Source organism: Pinus tabuliformis, chromosome 7 (assembly GCF_031772625.1).
Source record: "Pinus tabuliformis cultivar Carrire ecotype Pingquan chromosome 7, CPIR1, whole genome shotgun sequence".
Lineage (NCBI taxonomy): Eukaryota > Viridiplantae > Streptophyta > Pinopsida > Pinales > Pinaceae > Pinus > Pinus tabuliformis.
Genome location: NC_142293.1, coordinates 258,165,626 through 258,183,654, shown reverse-complemented (window position 1 = coordinate 258,183,654; position 18,029 = coordinate 258,165,626).

Here is an 18,029-nt window from a genome sequence, read left to right as displayed (position 1 = left end):
ATCTTCCAATCTTCCATGTTTCCAATCAGTTTTTCTTCTATACAATCCATATTAGCGTCCACGCCATTCATCTTAGCTTCCATTCCATCCATCTTAGCTTCCACTCCATTCATCTTAGCTTCCATGCCTTTCTTTAAACCATCCATCTTAGCTTTTGTTACCTTTTGTGAGAGTGAAATTTGTTGCACTTGGTCTCGTAATTTTGAGATATCATGTTGCATTACTTCCTCTTCTTCATGATTCATGCTAGAGCTTTCAGGTTTCTTACTAGGTGTTTCCATCTTCTTTCTTCAGGGCATCAATTAATGATAATTATGCTTCACTATGCCCTTTGAATCACTTCAAACTAATTTTTCAACCCAAACTTATGCAAAATTTTAAAAAGACTACACACCTTTTTTCACTTTGTAGGAGCTCGATATTGAATATGTTGTATCTCTTTAATTCGTGATCCCCAAGGTCTAAAATTTTGTCCTGTGGTAGCCCTCTAAGTCCTCTTTCCAATTCCACCCATCTGATCGAAATTGGATTCTCCAAGAAAGAGTTATGCCAATCTCCCAACATGACCTGATTATATACTTTTTCATTAGATCAAACTTGTACGAAGAGCCATGTGTCACTATTTCGGCCTTCATATCTAAAAATGATACAAAGAAACTAAAGTCTATCTTATTTCTGTAACTTCTTACGAAATTTAAATCTGATGCTCAAAGAGAAAGTTATGACGATTTTCCCAAGGTCACCTGTTTTGGTTGTAATTCGGGAGCCTGCAAAAACCCTAACTTCCTTGGATCATATCTCCGAAAATATAGCGAGAAAATATAAGAAATATGGACCCGAGGTTCATCAAGATTTTGTCTCAAACCAATTTTAATTTTAGCTTCTAAAACATCATATAAAAACGTTATAGCAAAAATTCCATGATGACCTATTTAAAGCAACGAAACCCTAGAATCCAAGGCTCTGATACCAAATGTTATGCAACTAGCTCACAAAATAGATAAACGACTTCAAAATCAGCCTCTTTGAGGGGGAAACCTCTTTTACATTACACAAATGAATAATTCTTGAATGATACAATTGACAATACCTCCTTTCTATGTCTAGGAGTCTAAGGGGTCACAATATAATCAAAGCTGACATAACAATAATAATATAAGGGCACAACAATAACAATAGTGGGCTTTTATGGGGCACAATAATAACAATACGGGGACAATAGGGGCACAACAATAACAATAAGGTTTACAATGAAAATAGTAATGGGAGAATCACTAGTATTATAAGGACCTAACAATGGGCCAACTTCAAGAATGAAACAATGAAGATATTGCATCATGGAAAATTTTAGGGGCTAATATTCACAGGTGGGATAATTTTTCATGATTTTTCCAAAAAAAATATTCACCAATTTCCATTTTTTATAAAATTGATTCGCTCAAATTTTACAATATAAAATTATTTTACCTTAAAAATCGCCAACATTATATAGAGAGTATATATAAAATCATTATAAATTCGAATAATTTTACAAATACATCAATAAACATTTTATAGCTTGCATATTAGGAACTAGTGAGACTCACCAATGTTTTTAAACATCAATATAATTTTCCATCCTTAAAATTTTCCCTGTATTTCATTATAAGGTGATTTGAAAATCAACTGACTGTTCCAGAGGCATAGAACAGTTAGATGCTTCACCAAAAGTTTTGAAACCAAACCAAGAGAGAAAAACTTCACAAAATTGCAAACCCTAGGTTGAATTTTTTTTTTGCAAAGCAGGACAAAGAAATTGACACTAGCAAGCAACCAGGTCATTCCAGACTGTAAATGACTCTAAAAGAGCAGGAAAAACATGATACTCCCCCAACTAAAGGGAAAATTTTGAAAAAATTCAAATTTTCTTTAATATAAGCGACTGTGTATAATCAGAGTTGCATGTACACGTGAATTTTTCTAAATAAACAAGTGTGTATGCAGGTTTCTTTGGAAAAAACCGCATGTCTCGATGACTGTATACAATAAAAAGTGCATATATGCAAAAAATAAGGAAAAATAAAAAAGTACAGCCTAATCCAGAAGATCAGATTGATTTCCCAGACTACAAATGAGTCAATAATACTAGAAAAACAAGAAAAAAGATAGAAAAATCCATATCAAGGACAAAACAACCCTTCTAGGAAATACAAGACTATATTCCCTAGTGGATTCACCAGTTCTTTTGGCACGAAAAATTTCCCTAAGGTAAGGGTTGACAACCTCAACATATCGAAGGAAAACTATCAACAAGAAGCATATGTTCAAGCAATAAAACTATAAAAACTACTAAAGTTGGGTTCGAGAGAAGTACCCGTAGGTCCTATGTTTGATGTTGATCTTGTAGGGTCCAAACCCTCTACTTCATCCAAAGGGATCAGACCTACAACACAATCCAGAAAAACACATACATAGTAAGTAGTTCAAAGTGCATGCACAATAAACATGTTAGATCATCAAGAATAAACATATAAATCATGATATATTAGACATGAATCATAAAAAGCATGATATCATAACATTTTAGGAATAAGACAGAGCTTCTTTATTGATATCAGCAAATAGGAGTGGAAGAATACAACCTATTCTGACCATGGCACCAATGAAACCTTCCTCTGGATCCATCCAGCCCAAGCCTTAAAGATCACCTCTCAAGCATTTACAAGGGATGTCATATAATTGAAGATGAACATCTCTGCAAGGAAACAAGATTTTCCTATGGCTGGGAATGCAAGAGGCACAGGGAAAATCAGACATGATCTGGGGACAAAAGGACTATAATGTCGATATCCTATCTCCTTCTATGATTTAGGCCTTCCCATGAGGTGTATAAATACCACTAGAAATCAGTTGATTCAATTTGACCATGGGCTCCTGTAGGTGAGCTTTCGGTGAAACCTGTAAACCCTGCACAAGAAATAGGAAATGTTTTTATTTTCTTCGTATTTTAAATTACGTATGTGGGTTCTGTATTATGGTATTTGTGTGTACATGCTCTTTTGTAAGGGAATAATCTATAGAATTCAAAATGTTGTTTTTTAATAAATGATCAAGTCTGAATGGGAAAGGGCTACCCAAGGCCATATTAAAGCATCATAACTATAGGAGTGTTGAATGTTGTTGTAACAATGACTAGGATATTCTCTTGAGTATTATTTTCTACCCTTTCAGACTTGAGAGACTATCTATGAAAAGGGATATTTGGAGTTTTATTTTTTTCCTCTTTTTCAAACCCTCTAAACATGAAAAGGATGTCGAGTTTTACCTTCACTGGACTCGTTAAAACATCAAACAATGATGTACTTGTCGAACATGACAACGCCGAACCACTCCTTCTTAGGGTTCGTTAAATATACTCGAAGGGATTCATACAAAGGATGGACTTACAGATCAAGCATATGTTATTTTCCTCAAGCATGTTAAAATTGGGAAAATAGGGTATTCCATTTGCTAATGGTATTGAGTCGCTCTTGAACATGAAACTCTTCCACTTCATCTTCGTGGTTGTTAGGTTGGGTGCTATGCTTGTCTTTCGGTTATCATACCATTTTTAGAGCCTCCATTTCGGTTTTGGATCAATGCTGCCAACACCATTTAGTGGCACTAGTGTGTTCAAGATAAGTCATTCAGTTGATATCTATTACAGTACTCTTAAGCCTTCATTCCATGTTTTCTTTTCCTTATCTAGTTCTATATCAACATCATTCTGGTCATTCTATCTCAATCATGATACTTGTTTCATGTCGTTGATGGGGGATACATCAAGGCCCTCCTACGATGGGTTACGTCCTGTCAACATCATCACATTATCCAGGAAGTTAACTTAGAAATGTTCCTTTGGTACCTTGGTGCTTGCATACATCAAAGGAAAGTTTCCTCACTCTTGACGACAGGTTTACATCAATGGCTTTTGACTGAAAGATTCTGTGTGGTGTTTGACATCAACTCATTTATTCACACCATATGGATTGTACTGTAGTACCTTGAGAGGCATTAACATCATCGGTGGTTTCTCTCATGTCTATTAATGGCTTACACCATCGGTCGGTAATCAGATGGTGTCTACCATGTTCTACCTTAGCCCATTGATTCACATGGTGAGACTTGTATGTTTCTTGGTCATGTGATGAAGATAGAAGGCCCCATATATAGTTTCATCCATCTAGGTTGTGATTTTAGGAGTTATACATAGATCACAATGTATGATGGCCATGATCATACAGAGAGTCATCTAGTTATGGGTACACTAGCTATCATATGTGGATGTGTCTTTTTATCATTATACATGTTATGTTAGCTTATGTGTTGAGTATGGGTATGCCTTCCTCAGAAACAAATATGTCATGATGAAAATGTATTGTAACAGATGAAGCGCGCCAGTTGCTATTGATCATGACTTGTCACAAGGTAAATCACTTCTGTCATCAGTCATCATTTATGACTTTGCACTTTAGGGGGGAATTTGTTATAACCCATTTTGTCACATTCAATAAATGGAACTCCTAATGGGATCAATCAACATCCTATTCCCCCTTGTTCATAATATTTCACAAAGCCCTAAGCATGTCTCTTTCATTCCCCAAAGTTTCTACCCTAAACCGCATCATCCGAGCCATTTTTAGGACCAATGCACCCTGGCCTCTTGTTGGACAACATTCACCTACAGGTTGCTCCATTGTGGCCTACGTTGATCAAATACATGCTGCTCCCCTTTGCACCTGTGTTGGTTCTAGAAATTCGGGGAAAAGAGAGAAATTATGAAAGCCTCCTTTTCCAAAAGCTTCCAGAATTTGTTACAATCATCTACTTCACATAAAACATCTAGATCATATCCTATCCTACTTTGGAGTTTCCATCCCTTATCCTTTGATCCCATCCTCCCATCAAAGGTGGATCTAAAACCTTAGATTGTTAATTGGATAATAACTCCCAACTTACCCCACTCCTCTATATATTTACAACCATCCATATGTAATAGGTTAGATTTTGGAGAGTGATTCTACCCTTATGCTATTGTGGTGAGAGGTCTCATTTCATCCATTTAGGGTGATTGGAGGAGCACATTGTGACAAGGAAAGGACAAGTTAGCATTGGAGGAGCTCTTCTACAAGATCAACACCTATTAATGCAAAGAATTATCTATTTTACTATATGTGATGTTATTTCATATATTTCAATACCAAGTTGATCTATTGAATATATTATTTAGATGATACTACATAAGTCTCGCAGTTTTTTGGCTTGTGTTATCTGACTATGTAGGTTCTAATTTTGGAAGTAGGAGATAGAATTGGAGCATTCAAGCTAAAGAAGGAGTGAATCCCATGACAGATTATAGATAGGTTTCATTCTATCATCTATTTACTTTAAGGAAAGCATTGTTTTCCTTGTCTCTCTATGTTCTAGGTTAGCCACCAAACCTAGGGGAGATACTTTTATCCGCAATCATAAATCTCGTATAACATGTGGGATAGGCTTCAAATAACACCCATCAATCACTTTCATTGAGACACATAAGTTGACATATTAGTGAGCTTAAAATCCTTCACCATCCCACGGTCCAAATCTGGAGTGCGTCAAAAACTCGATTCAAAAGGGGTTAGGTTAGGTCATTGTGCGATAGGTTCTCCTTAGGGCTACCCAACCCGTGGCAAGGAATCGCATGCGTTGGATGACTACAAAGAAGCTCAAAACTTGACCACCCCCATGGGACGAGGGTAACCGTAGTGACCAATCTTAGGTAAACACCTTATAGGACTAGTTGTGGGAAGCAATTGGTTCTCTACTCTACCTTTCTCTGGACAACTATGCTTGCAGGGATGAAATTTCATCAAGTAATAAGTTCTTTGGAAGGCCATATAAAATAATAGATTTAGGATTGTTTGATAATTTAGACCACCTATAGGCTAGAGGTATTTTTCTTTGATAGGACGTGTTTTCTTGTATTAGAGTAACATCATTAATATAGTTAGTTTACACTTGGCACCACTGCACTAGGTGTTTGCTTTTTGTTTGTTTCTCTTTTATTCATATCATCACCCTTTAGTCCTTAGAGTCATTATTTTCTTGACATCATTGCACCCCTAGACGTTTGAGATGAAGAATTCGAGGCCTTCGCCCTCAGTTCCCGTCACGACATATTACTCCTCCCCGTCGAGTTAGAGTACATCCTCCCAATCCTCCATCGAGTCATCATTCTGATTCTGATTCTACTGATTCTTCCAGTTATTCCTTTGATTTCACCTCTTATCAACCCCGTACCATCACCATGTCAAGCACCAATGTGGTTGTGGGAAACCAAGGTGGTAACCCTGGTACCAATCAAAGCAACCCCACAAATGAAACCTCCATCGGTATGGTCACTCCTCCTCCATTGCTTCCTTTTATGGTTGGTTTGAGTCTCCTTCATACATCCAAAAATTGAAGGTAATCCTCAAGAAGATCCCATAAATCATGTTCACTCATTCCATATGTGGTGTTCATCCAATTCTATCACTAAAGACTCCATCTGTCTTTAGCTCTTCTAGCGCACTCTTATTGGAGCTTCTACTAAGTGGTATTTTGATCAACCTACCAATAGGTTTCATATTTCATGATTGGCAAAGAAAGTTCCAAATATGCTTTGCTTTGGTGATACAAAGATCCCATATTTCCAAGAGAAGACAATGTGTATATATAGCTTCATGTTGACTAAATCTTGATGGATGGTCCAACAGCCTAATCTGGATCATGCCATGTTTCAATTTTTTTTGTAGAATAGAGAAAGAAGTCTGTCCAAACTGTTTAATCTTGCAGACCAGTAGCTTAGGTAGAGAAGTAAGGTTCCCAACTGCTTAATCTGGGACCTTGGAAGGAATAAGGGTAGTTCTAGATAGAAAATCAAAAGAAAAAGCCAAAAGAAAAGAAAAGGCACATAAGGGTCTGCAAGTCTAAGTGCACCCTCCATGAAGAAACAAAAAATGCTAGACAAGTAGATGGGTAGGTAGATGGGGTTGCAGAAGTGTCATTTATTTCAACTGGATCTTGTTGGTCTAGCATAAAGGAAAATCAGTGGATAGAGAAGCTCCTCTTCTCCATCATGTTGTAGTAAAGTAAAGGAGCATGACTAACTTCCTTTTCCCCCCTTTTTTCACATTCATTACTAACATCCCTTCATCAGTTGTGTTCATGAAAGAGAATCCAAGTTTTATGTTGGTTCTTATTCCTTTAAAAGCCACATTTCTTGTCTAAAATTCTTTTCATTTTGATCTACTCCCTTAGCTAAGTTGTTTCTATATAAACTTAGTGATCTCACTCTTCATTCACCTCTTACATTCATATTAACCCCTAATTCTTATTATCTAAATCCCCTATGTTACCCTTTCCCTATTATTATAAACACTATGGTGTATAAACCCCAAGCATTCTATAGATATCCTTTCCCCGGGCATTATAGCCATATGATTCACAATCAGGGATTAAATTGACATCTGGTCAGTTTAAGAACCCAAACCTAACCCCTCTTTCCCCTTCAGAAGTTTTCTAAACCATTAAACCCTTCATTTGCTAAAGAACCTTGTAAATAAGCCCATTTTTACCCCTAACCCGCTCATTTGCAAAAATGCATGAAAACCACTTTTTCCCTTTATCCTAAGTTTTGGGCGCTAGGCGCGTTTTTACAAAATACATTGAAAAATCATGCAAATCCGCCAAAGTTCTAAGGTCCCCGCCGGGCGCATTTACCAAAGAAAATATTATTTTATTCCCTGCCAATATCCGTATCGACCTGGCAGCTTAACGATCCGTCGACCGTCGGATCGGGCCCTTTTCATCCGACGGCCCACATGCATATCGGAGCGGCCCCGACGTCCGTAAGATAGCTTCCGATAAATGTCAGAGGGTGACGTCAGGCCTCTGCCACGCGTCACCCCCAAATTGTATCGGAGCACCCCCTGACATTTCCGCTTCCGTATATAAGGCGGTGCGATATCAAACCGCTCACTGTTTCCGGTTTCCATTAACCCGCTATGCCAACGTCATTACCACGTCATTGCTGCATCACCGACGCGTCAGCGCCCCCGTCCGCCACTGCTCTGACCTGTCCGCCACGTCACCATCCCCGTGGACCACTCTTAAGCTGCCACGTCGCTCGATGACATCATGCTGACGTCATCCGACCTTGACCCCACCTGATGACGTCATGCTGACGTCATCCAAAAAAAGCGCCAATGTTCCAAAAATCCATATTTTGGCCAAAAAACCGTGTTTTTTTGCACTTTTTGCAAAAACGATTGTTGTTTCTTCTGCATGCATTTTACGTCCAAGCTCTCACCAACCTGCTGAATTCGACCCGGAGACCGTTGGTGCGCCAAACCCACCTGCATTTGTCACCATTGCCGCAGTGTACCAGGTATTTATTCGAATTATCCTCCCTGCGCCTAAGTTTGTCCATAATTCTCCAAGGATAACGTAAAACACTGAAAAAACACATAATTTACCGGCAAATCCTCTGTACCTAGTCTCCATTTGCAACTGTAAGGTCGAAATTCACCTGCTAAGCCTTGTTTACCCGAGTTTTCACAAACCTGCATTCTGTTCGCGCAATCGTGAACGGAGAACCCAAACTGCACCAATTTGCTGTGAAAAAGAGTTTTTTTAGGCCAAGCATTCACCCTATCAGCGCTTGTGCAGTATTTCAATTGCTGCCATTACCATTTTATCCTATGTTCCTCAGTAAATCACCTCTCTTTTTAAGAATTACTCTTTTTGTGTTGCTCTGCACAGTAACACCATTTTACATACCAACAGAGCTTTAAAGTAACCATGGATGCTCCAGTAGCTCCTGTAGCCTTGAACATTGCTCCTTTAAATGCTCCTCAGAGACAATTGGATTGGCAGCCATTAGCAGACCTGGATTATCAGATATCAGAAGAAATGCTAATGCACAGCAAGTACCACATTTACTTTCTGAATGAGTTGAAGATTAAACATGAGGCTGGAACAGATGTATTGGGCATTTGGGATTCTTTCCTCCCTCTCTTCAAGCTCCCTCAGGTCAACCAGTTTCCTGACCTAATCCACCTATGTGCTGAATCCTACGACGCTACTCAGAGGGTTGTGATTGACCCTTGAGGCTCAGTTGTTTTCTATGTCACCCCTGAAGCCATCAGAGAGATGCTGCACTTCAAAACTGAGAAGAAATTAGTCCCTTTATCACTGGTTGATCTGATTAAGCAAGGAGCTAAATTGACAGAGGCTCAGATCACCAAACTAAATTAGTTATACATTGGGTCTGACACCGTGAAGTACCCTCCCATTTCTCATGTTTACCTCAACCAATTGGGCAGGGACCTTGTAGATATGATCAGTCCCATTCTGGGCTATAATTCAATTGAGTTTGTTGATGAAACTGTGTTGGTAATGATGCTCTTGTTTTCCCCTGGTAAGTCTCCAATCTGCTATGACTATGCCACCTACATATCTGAAAAAATACATGAGCAACTAATGAACTTGTCAAGAGAAAGGGTGTTCAGATACACCTCCTACATCTACCACCTGATTTTGTATTATCAACATGAGAAGTTCCACTTTGCTATGAAGAGAGTGGATGCACAAGGCAATCCAAGGTCAGTGGTTTATTGGTCCTCTGCCTTCCACTGCAGATCTTGTTCTCCATATACTTATTGTGAGTTCATAGACCTTTTCATCCACCCAGCCATGTCTCTGCTCATGAGCTCACCTCCTCCTAGACTAACTGATGAGATGCATAAGATTCTTCAGCTGTCCAAGGCATACAGCATTGGGGATTGGTACTATTACCAACACCACACAGTCATCAGAATATATGGGTGTGAGTTGCCCCCATACAGATTGCCCAGATATGTGCCCATGAGATTATTTGCCCTTGAATATTTCAGGCAGTTTGGGAATGCTGATGTGCTACATTTTTCAGGCAAAGGCAAGAAAGCACAGATCAAAGTAAGAAACCAATTAGGCCACTTCATTTATAACAAAAGGGAGGAAGGTTGGCAAGAAGCAGACAGAATGCTTGAATCCCTTGGCCTACAGACCAGTTTCCTTTGGAAACCTTATGACCCCAATCACTTCATAACTTTAAGAAGGGTCAAAAATAGGCTGTCCGGTTATGACCATGTAAGGTTGCCTCACATAGAAAAGTATGCAAATCAAATTAAGTGGAGGAGAGGCACCTTAGAGGAAGCTATCACACAAGAAGAATTAAATCAAAGGGCAGTTAAAAATATCCAAAAGATGGCTGACTTAGAGCTTTGTGCACAGGTATTTGCTCTTCCAGGCACTCAAGTGGGAGCAGTTGCCTCATCCTCCACAGCACAGCAGCAAACAGCCAAAGCTACTGATCAAATCTCTAGCAAAGGCAAAGAGATAGAGATGGAGCCAGCGCAGCCATAGCATGAAGAGGTGCAGCATGAACAGGTACAGCAGCAGGAAATGCAGTAACAAGAGGAGCAGCAAGAAAAGGAGAAATCAGGGCAGCAAGAAAATATATCACAGGCCCCAATTTCCACTGAGCATCAGCCACAACAAATTGTGTCTCCTAGGCAGGAGACAACAGTGGAGGCCTCAGTCCTTCAAACCCCACAGAAAGAAGATATCAGTAGAAAGAGGGACAGAGAGACTCCCCTCACAACATCAACAACTCATGGGGAGAAAAGACATAGAATGAATCCCTTCTCAGAGGAAGAAATGCCTATAGGGCAGTCTTTGGGCATGGGCCCACCTAGCATGGAGGCATCTGCAAATTCCTTCCAGCAGGAACAAGAGAGGACAGTGGGAGGAGAAGTCAGCTCCTCAATCTAGCAAAGAGGAGCTGAGGTGGGCATCAAGCAGCAGTTCATTGACATAAAGAAAAGGAATGAGCCCATAAGAGTACAACTATATAATCATTTGTTGAAAATGGCTCCCACTAACCAGCAAAGACTAATGTCCGCATTTGATGTCCAAGAGGGCAAGATGATCATGAGCCACTTCATGCCAGCCGTATTGCAGCCGCAGTCAGCTGCAGATTACATAAGGACCAACCTTGAGGTCCTTGCCAAGGACATCCACCCAATGGACAAAATCGAATTGCATAAGCAAACGGGTGAGATGGTGTATGCCTCCTTGGCAGATAAGACCTTGGAGAATTACAGGCTAGAAAATAGCCTAAATAATACAGCTGCCCAACTTGAGTTGGAGAGAGCATCCTCTCAAGCAAAGGACAACAGAATCAAAGCCTTGGAGGAGATAATCATAGAACTTGGACATGATCCCAAGGACATCAAGGCTATGCAGGCATTGTTGAAATTGAGAGATGCAGATATGGCAGCATTAAGGAAAATGGTAAAAGTCCCAGCAACCATTCACCCACAAACTGGAGAAGTTGTCCAGCTGAGGCATGACCAATATGCATCAGCTATGCTGGTGTCCTTATACAAACAGCTCATCCAAACACAAGAAAAATTGGGAGAATCAGAGGCTGCACAGGCTGCACTGCAGGCAGCATTACAACAAAAGGAAGGAGGACAAACATCTCAGCCTCCTCCAGAAATAATTAACCTGAAGGAACTTCCTCAAACTACTGCTCCCCCTACTGAACAGACAGCGCCATCTACATCAGCAACTGCACCAACAACAGAGCAGGCTCCAAGCCTGGACATGCAGAAGCTCAAGAATGAAATCCAAGCCCTGGAAGCCCAAATGGCAGAGCTAAATGAGGCCAGGGAGAATTTAGCCAAGCTCAATGAAAGATATGATAAATCCAAGCAGACTGTGGCAGAAAAAGGAAGGGAAATCAAGGCCCTTAAGGATAAGATAAAGGAGCTGGAGAAGGAGCTCACACTTGACAAAGTGACAGCTGAGCTCAAGACAGTCCTATGGGCCAACATTGGCCAATCCATAACTGATCAATGGCAATACATTGAGACCATTCATGAGCAAATAGAGCTCATAGGAAAAGCACACAGAGAAATCCAGAGATCAAAGGCATCTCTAGGCAATATGCCTGAAGTTGCCAACAGAATGATCAATGTGCTTAATAACAGAACAAGTGCTCAGCTGGCGACAATGGGAATTACAAGTAGAACCGAGACCATCCAGCTGATAAAGAGGGTCCTGACATTAAAAATCCTGGTACAGACATTGGAAAGAAGAAGCCAGGACATGCAGACAGAGGTTAATAAGTTTATGGACAGATTTGCAGCATTACAAAGCAGAGGTCTTCCTGGCTTACTGAACAGCGCAGGAAGGCTACTTTCCCATGAGCAGTATGCCAAAAGGGTCAATACATTCGCTACTAATCAGATCACTGAAAGACCCAGTACCTCTGAAGAACAAGGACCAGCAACAGGACAAAGTCTCTACAACAGGGTAGAGAACTTTTTTTTCATCATGGATGAGATCAAACATTTGTTTGATGTGCCTCCAAATTTCTATAAATACACAGAGGCAGATGAGACCTTAGAGGCAATTCTGAGACATCAATTGCCCACACAGGAATGGTGGACCAAGACCATACAGATCATATTATAGACAAGAAGCCATTCACTAAGTTTTTCATCAAAAAATATAAGTTATAAGGCACAGGAAAATTTTGATAAATTCAGCATGTTTGGAGAATAATGGGCTGAGCCAACTCAGCAAAACTATTCGGCCACCAAAGCAGCACTGACAGTCACAGGGGACAGGGCCGAAAAACTACAGGATGACAGAGCTACAAAGACACGTCATTCATCATTTATAACAGAGCGTTCAACCGACTCAGTGACCTCCAAAGGTCAAAAAGTCTTCTGACAGAATTAAAGAAGCATTTATGTTGTATTCAAAGCTGTAATAACTTCTCATCTATTGTTCTGTACAAGTTTATGAAGATATTTATTTCTCAGATGACTCAACGCTTCAGATATTTTGGTATCACCGTTTGTATATATTCCCCCCTCGCATAAGCTTGCAGGGGTTGTTGTTGATTTCTCTTCCAGATTTCTTATGTTGTAAACTTCCAAATTATTAATACAAAAGTGATGGAATTTCCAAAGCTCTGCGTTATGTGATGCATTGTGGTGTTTAGCTGAATGTTACAGGATTCCTGCGTATTTCATGAATCAATAAGTTTTCTTTAAACTCTTCGTTATGTGTTTTGTCATCTTCTCATAGCTCATTCATGTTCTGTGTTTTACAGTTAATGGCAAGGAAAAAGAATAGTTCTAGGATTTAATCACAGATTACCCTGGACTCAATCTATGCTATTATAAATGTTTTCTTCAGTTACAGTTATAAAGGTGTAATTCTTAATTGCTGCACCTCTACACTATATCTTTCACAGTGATTATTGTTTCAGGAAATTCAAGTCTGCTTCCTGTGCAGTATATCTCTTTCTCACACTCCCAGCTTAGTGGAAAATTCTCAATTGCTTTCCACTGGTTAATACACACTTCACCATCACAATTTCAAATTTGTTTCATGAAGTATTTAAATGGCCCTGTAATTTCAGCAACTCAACTCAATATTTCAAACAACCTGTAGTCACAGACTCCATAGCCCAATGTATTAGAACTATCTGAAGGTTTCACATTAGGTACAGAAAGATATCCCTCAACCCAAACATAAAACCAAACCCTGAACTCATAACTAGCCTAAAATTTTCACAGACATAGACAAACCTCAAAGAGAGAGCCCTCTCTGATTACAGTTTGGCTAGAAGCTGTAATCCAAAGATTGGTTAGTGGTTACCCCGGCCGTATTCCCTTGGGAGTCAAAGGGAATAACCTGGGTGTTAACATAATTGGCGACTCCACTGGGGACTCCTCAGGATTTTCTAATTTCTGTATATTTCTTAGAGCTACTTCAGTCACTTTTTGTGCTAGCTTTAAGATATACACAGTAACTCCAAAATCTTGTCTGGCCCTTGTAGACACAAAAATATTCTAAAAAGCATACTCAAAAACAAGTTCAGAAGCTGGCTCCCAAGAAGAATCCACGATATACAAGGTCAAATCCTGACCCAAATCCTCCAACTACTTTTGAAAATCCTAATACAATCCCTAAGATCATTAGGAAGCAGCAAGGGCAGGAAACTCTTGCTGATTTAAGTCCTGAGACAGCCTATCCAAACCCTGTTCCAACTCCAATCAAGGTTCTATTTCGGTCTACCCTTGATTCCCCCAGTTCACCATCCACATCTCAAAGCCCTCCGTTTACACCTCCATCCACTGCACATATTCCCTTGACTAACACTCTAGTTTCTACCGTTCCCACTACCCCTGTTGTACCATTCATTCATGCTATCCCAGTTATCCCTGTCAACCCTATAAATCCTGCAAATATGGCTAATAGATATGCACCCCTGCAGTTACCTGCCAATGCTGCAGCTCTACCTCAGGACTACCAATCCAAGATCTCATATTTTGACTCCACGGGCCCTTTCACAGCAATCCAGCATGCCAGAAGGATGCAAGACCATTTTGAGAATTATGAAATAGATGATGACAGTGTGAGAATGAGAATCTTTGTTCAGAGCCTGACAGGGGATGTAAGAACTTGGTTTAGATCACTGGCTGCAAATACCATCACAACTCCTGATGACCTTTATCAAGCCTTTACTAATAGATGGGAGAAGAAGAAAGATCCCCTGCACATACTTGGTGAATATGACACAATCAAACGAGGTCCTCAAGAGACCGTTTTGGAGTATTGTGCAAGATTCAATAATGTATATAACGCAATACCACAGAATTTAAGACCTCCTCCTGATTTAGCCTTGTACAAATTTCCTGATGGTTTTGACCCTGATATGGCATATCAATTGAAGGAAAGAGCTCCTGAAACCCTTGAAGATGCCCAAAAGGTTGTTGTCACAGTAGAGGCTAACCTGATTGCCAAAAGAAACAGGGCAAGATTGGAAAAAAGAACCACCTTCAAAGAAGAACCCTCAGCCTTTGACCAAAAACTGGATGCAATACTCACTGGTATGAAGAGATTAGGGGATAGAGTAGAATCAGTTGAGAGAAAGTCATCATGGGAAGCACCACAAAATAACCCTATCAGGAACCCAAATTTTAGGAGAAATCAAAGCCCAAACATTGGAAAAACCGGTTCTGATCCAGACATAAGGCCTCCTTTCCAAGAAAACTATACTGAGGCATCCACTTCAAATGAGCAAACTGATGACACCCACATTAACCTAATGGGCCTGAATGATGAGCAGCAAGTTTTTCTGAGTCAAGAAGATCATAAGGATGATGACATTCAGCAATTCCAGACCAGGTCAGGTGAATCATTTGACTTTAAACAAGGATATGACACAGCTGTCTATGAAGTTCATAAGCAATACAAGCTAAGAAGCAGAACTATAAATATAACACAGCCCGAAAAAACAAAGGATAGCCAGCTGCCTAAGGAAGCTATTGTCACAGAACCAAGTGACAAAACTGGTCCAAGTACAGATGAGGTAACAGTTGAAGAAGTAACTCAAACATCCCCCTCAAAACAGCAACCAGTGGATACAACACCGTCCAGCAAAACCCAAGCAACATTTTTCAAAAGACAAGTAAGAGGGATAAGCCTCAAGATCAAAAAGAGAATCAAGAGGAGGGCATCAAGGATTCCATTGAAAAGGAAAGGGCTATTAACCAAAATACCAAGATCCTATCTGAAAGACCCTTTGACTTAGAAGCTGAAATTGGCAAATTGAAGGTAGCTATTCCTCTTTCAGAACTAGCCAAGCATGACATTTATAGACAACAAATCAAGAAGTCCCTTCAAATTACTCGTAATAAAGATAATGTCAATGTGTTGGATGACACCCCAGAATTGCTATTCGGTCCAGAGGTTGATGGAAAGACAGCAGTTACAGGGATCTTACCTTTCTATGTCAGCCTGCATGTTCATGATAAGATACTACACAATGCAATGTTTGACTCAGGTGCCTCTCACAACTTGATGCCTAAATCAGTCATGGAAAGATTGAATCTAGATATTACAAGACCATACAAGGACCTATTCTCATTTGACTCCAGCCAAGTTAAGTGTTTAGGTCTGATAAAAGATCTTTGTGTGTCCCTAGTTCAGTACCCAAATAAAACAATTCTAATGGATGTTGTAGTTGCTGATATCCCACCCAAATATGGGATGTTGTTGTCAAGATCATGGGGGGCTAAACTCCAAGGTTCCCTGCAATTAGACATGCCATATGCAACCATCTCAGTCTTTGGTCAACCCAAGAGGTTATATAGAGAGTCACTTATGAAATACATGGTCAGCAGTGAAGAAAAACCTCAAAACTTTCCCATATATGCTGTCCATTCTGATATAGATTCATATATTCTCTTCAATGATAATTCAGGTCTTACAAATGATGATGAAACCAAGACACTCAAAAAAGATCAAGACATTAATGAACAAGCTGCTGCTCCAGAAATAAAGCTGATCCAATCGAGTGATGAGACTGTCCCAAAAGACAAACTAAATGAAGAACCAGAACTTCAACTCACAAGCCCAGTTCACAGAGAAGTTATTAAGTCTTCCCTAGAACGAGAAGTCCTATGGTTCCTGGAATTTGATGGGTCAGTAAACAAATTAGGGGCAGGAGCTGGAGTTTGGATACATAATAAACAAAACAGTCATGCAGAAGGCTGAGCCTATAGGTTAAACTTCAGATGCACCAACAATATGGCAAAATATGAAGCTCTCTTGCTAGGCCTTAAGCTAGTAAAATCCTTGCAAGCCATAAAAATTTCAATTCTAGGAGACTCAGACCTAGTTATCCAACAAGTAAAGGGTAATTTTGTCACCAATGACAAAAGACTGAGATCTTATAGATCTGCTGCTTCTGAAATACTAAGCTCTTTCACTGAATTCCAAATCACCAAAATCTCTAGAGACCATAATCTTCATGCTCACAGTTTGGCCACATTTGCAAGTACCTGCAAGCTACCTTTTGAGCCCCACCATTGCTTTACAGCTGAGGTAAAACACAGACCTTCTGTCCCAAACAATGTCAAGGACTGGCAAGTATTCGAAGATGATAAACAAATAAACAATTTCTTGACCTTACAACAGGAATTTGCAGGACTAAATATTGACACTGAGGGAGCAAGTCAATCACAAATACTTGAAAGAGCAAGTCAATCACAAATACTTGAAAGAGCAAGTCAATCACAAATACTTGATCAACAGAAACATAAGCCAGTATCACCTAAGACAGCTCACCAAATCCTACATCCAACAATTTTTAACAAAAACAACATACAAGAAATTCAACAAACCAGTTATGAAGAAATAGTTGCTACAGAGGCCGAGATCATAGAGCTGAAAGACAATTTTCTTCCAACAGGCCTAACTCCCCTAGAGGATATTTTTGACTCAAATGATGTCCCTAGAAAACCAAAAATGCAGCCCCTTAACTCTGCCATTGAAGAATGCAACATTGGAACTGTTGAAAAACCCAAGATAATAAAATTGTCTGCGTCCTTACCTCCTGATCAGAAGCCTAAATACATTGACCTCTTTAAAGAATTCCAAGATGTCTTTGCATGGAGTTATGAGGATTTAAAATCCTATGACACCTCTGTTATTCAACACACTATCCCTCTCAAACCAAATCAAAATCCATTTAAGCAAAAATTGAGAAGAATAAACCCTATGCTTCTCCCTGCAATTGAGAAAGAAGTACAAAAAATGTTTAAAGCTGGTATCATAGCACCAATCAGGTTTTCTGATTGGATCTCAAATTTGGTGCCCACAAGAAAGAAAACTGGTGAAATAAGACTTTGTGTTGATCTTAGAAATCTAAACCAAGTGTCCCTCAAAGACAACTATCCCTTACCTAAGATGGATCACATTCTCCAAAGAGTGGTAGGAGCATCAAGGATCTCATTACTGGATGGATTCTCAGGCTTTAATCAAATCCTAGTGCACCCTGATGATCAAGACAAAACTGCATTTACAGCCCCCTGGGGAACTTTCAAATATGTAAAAATGCCTTTTGGATTGAAAAATGC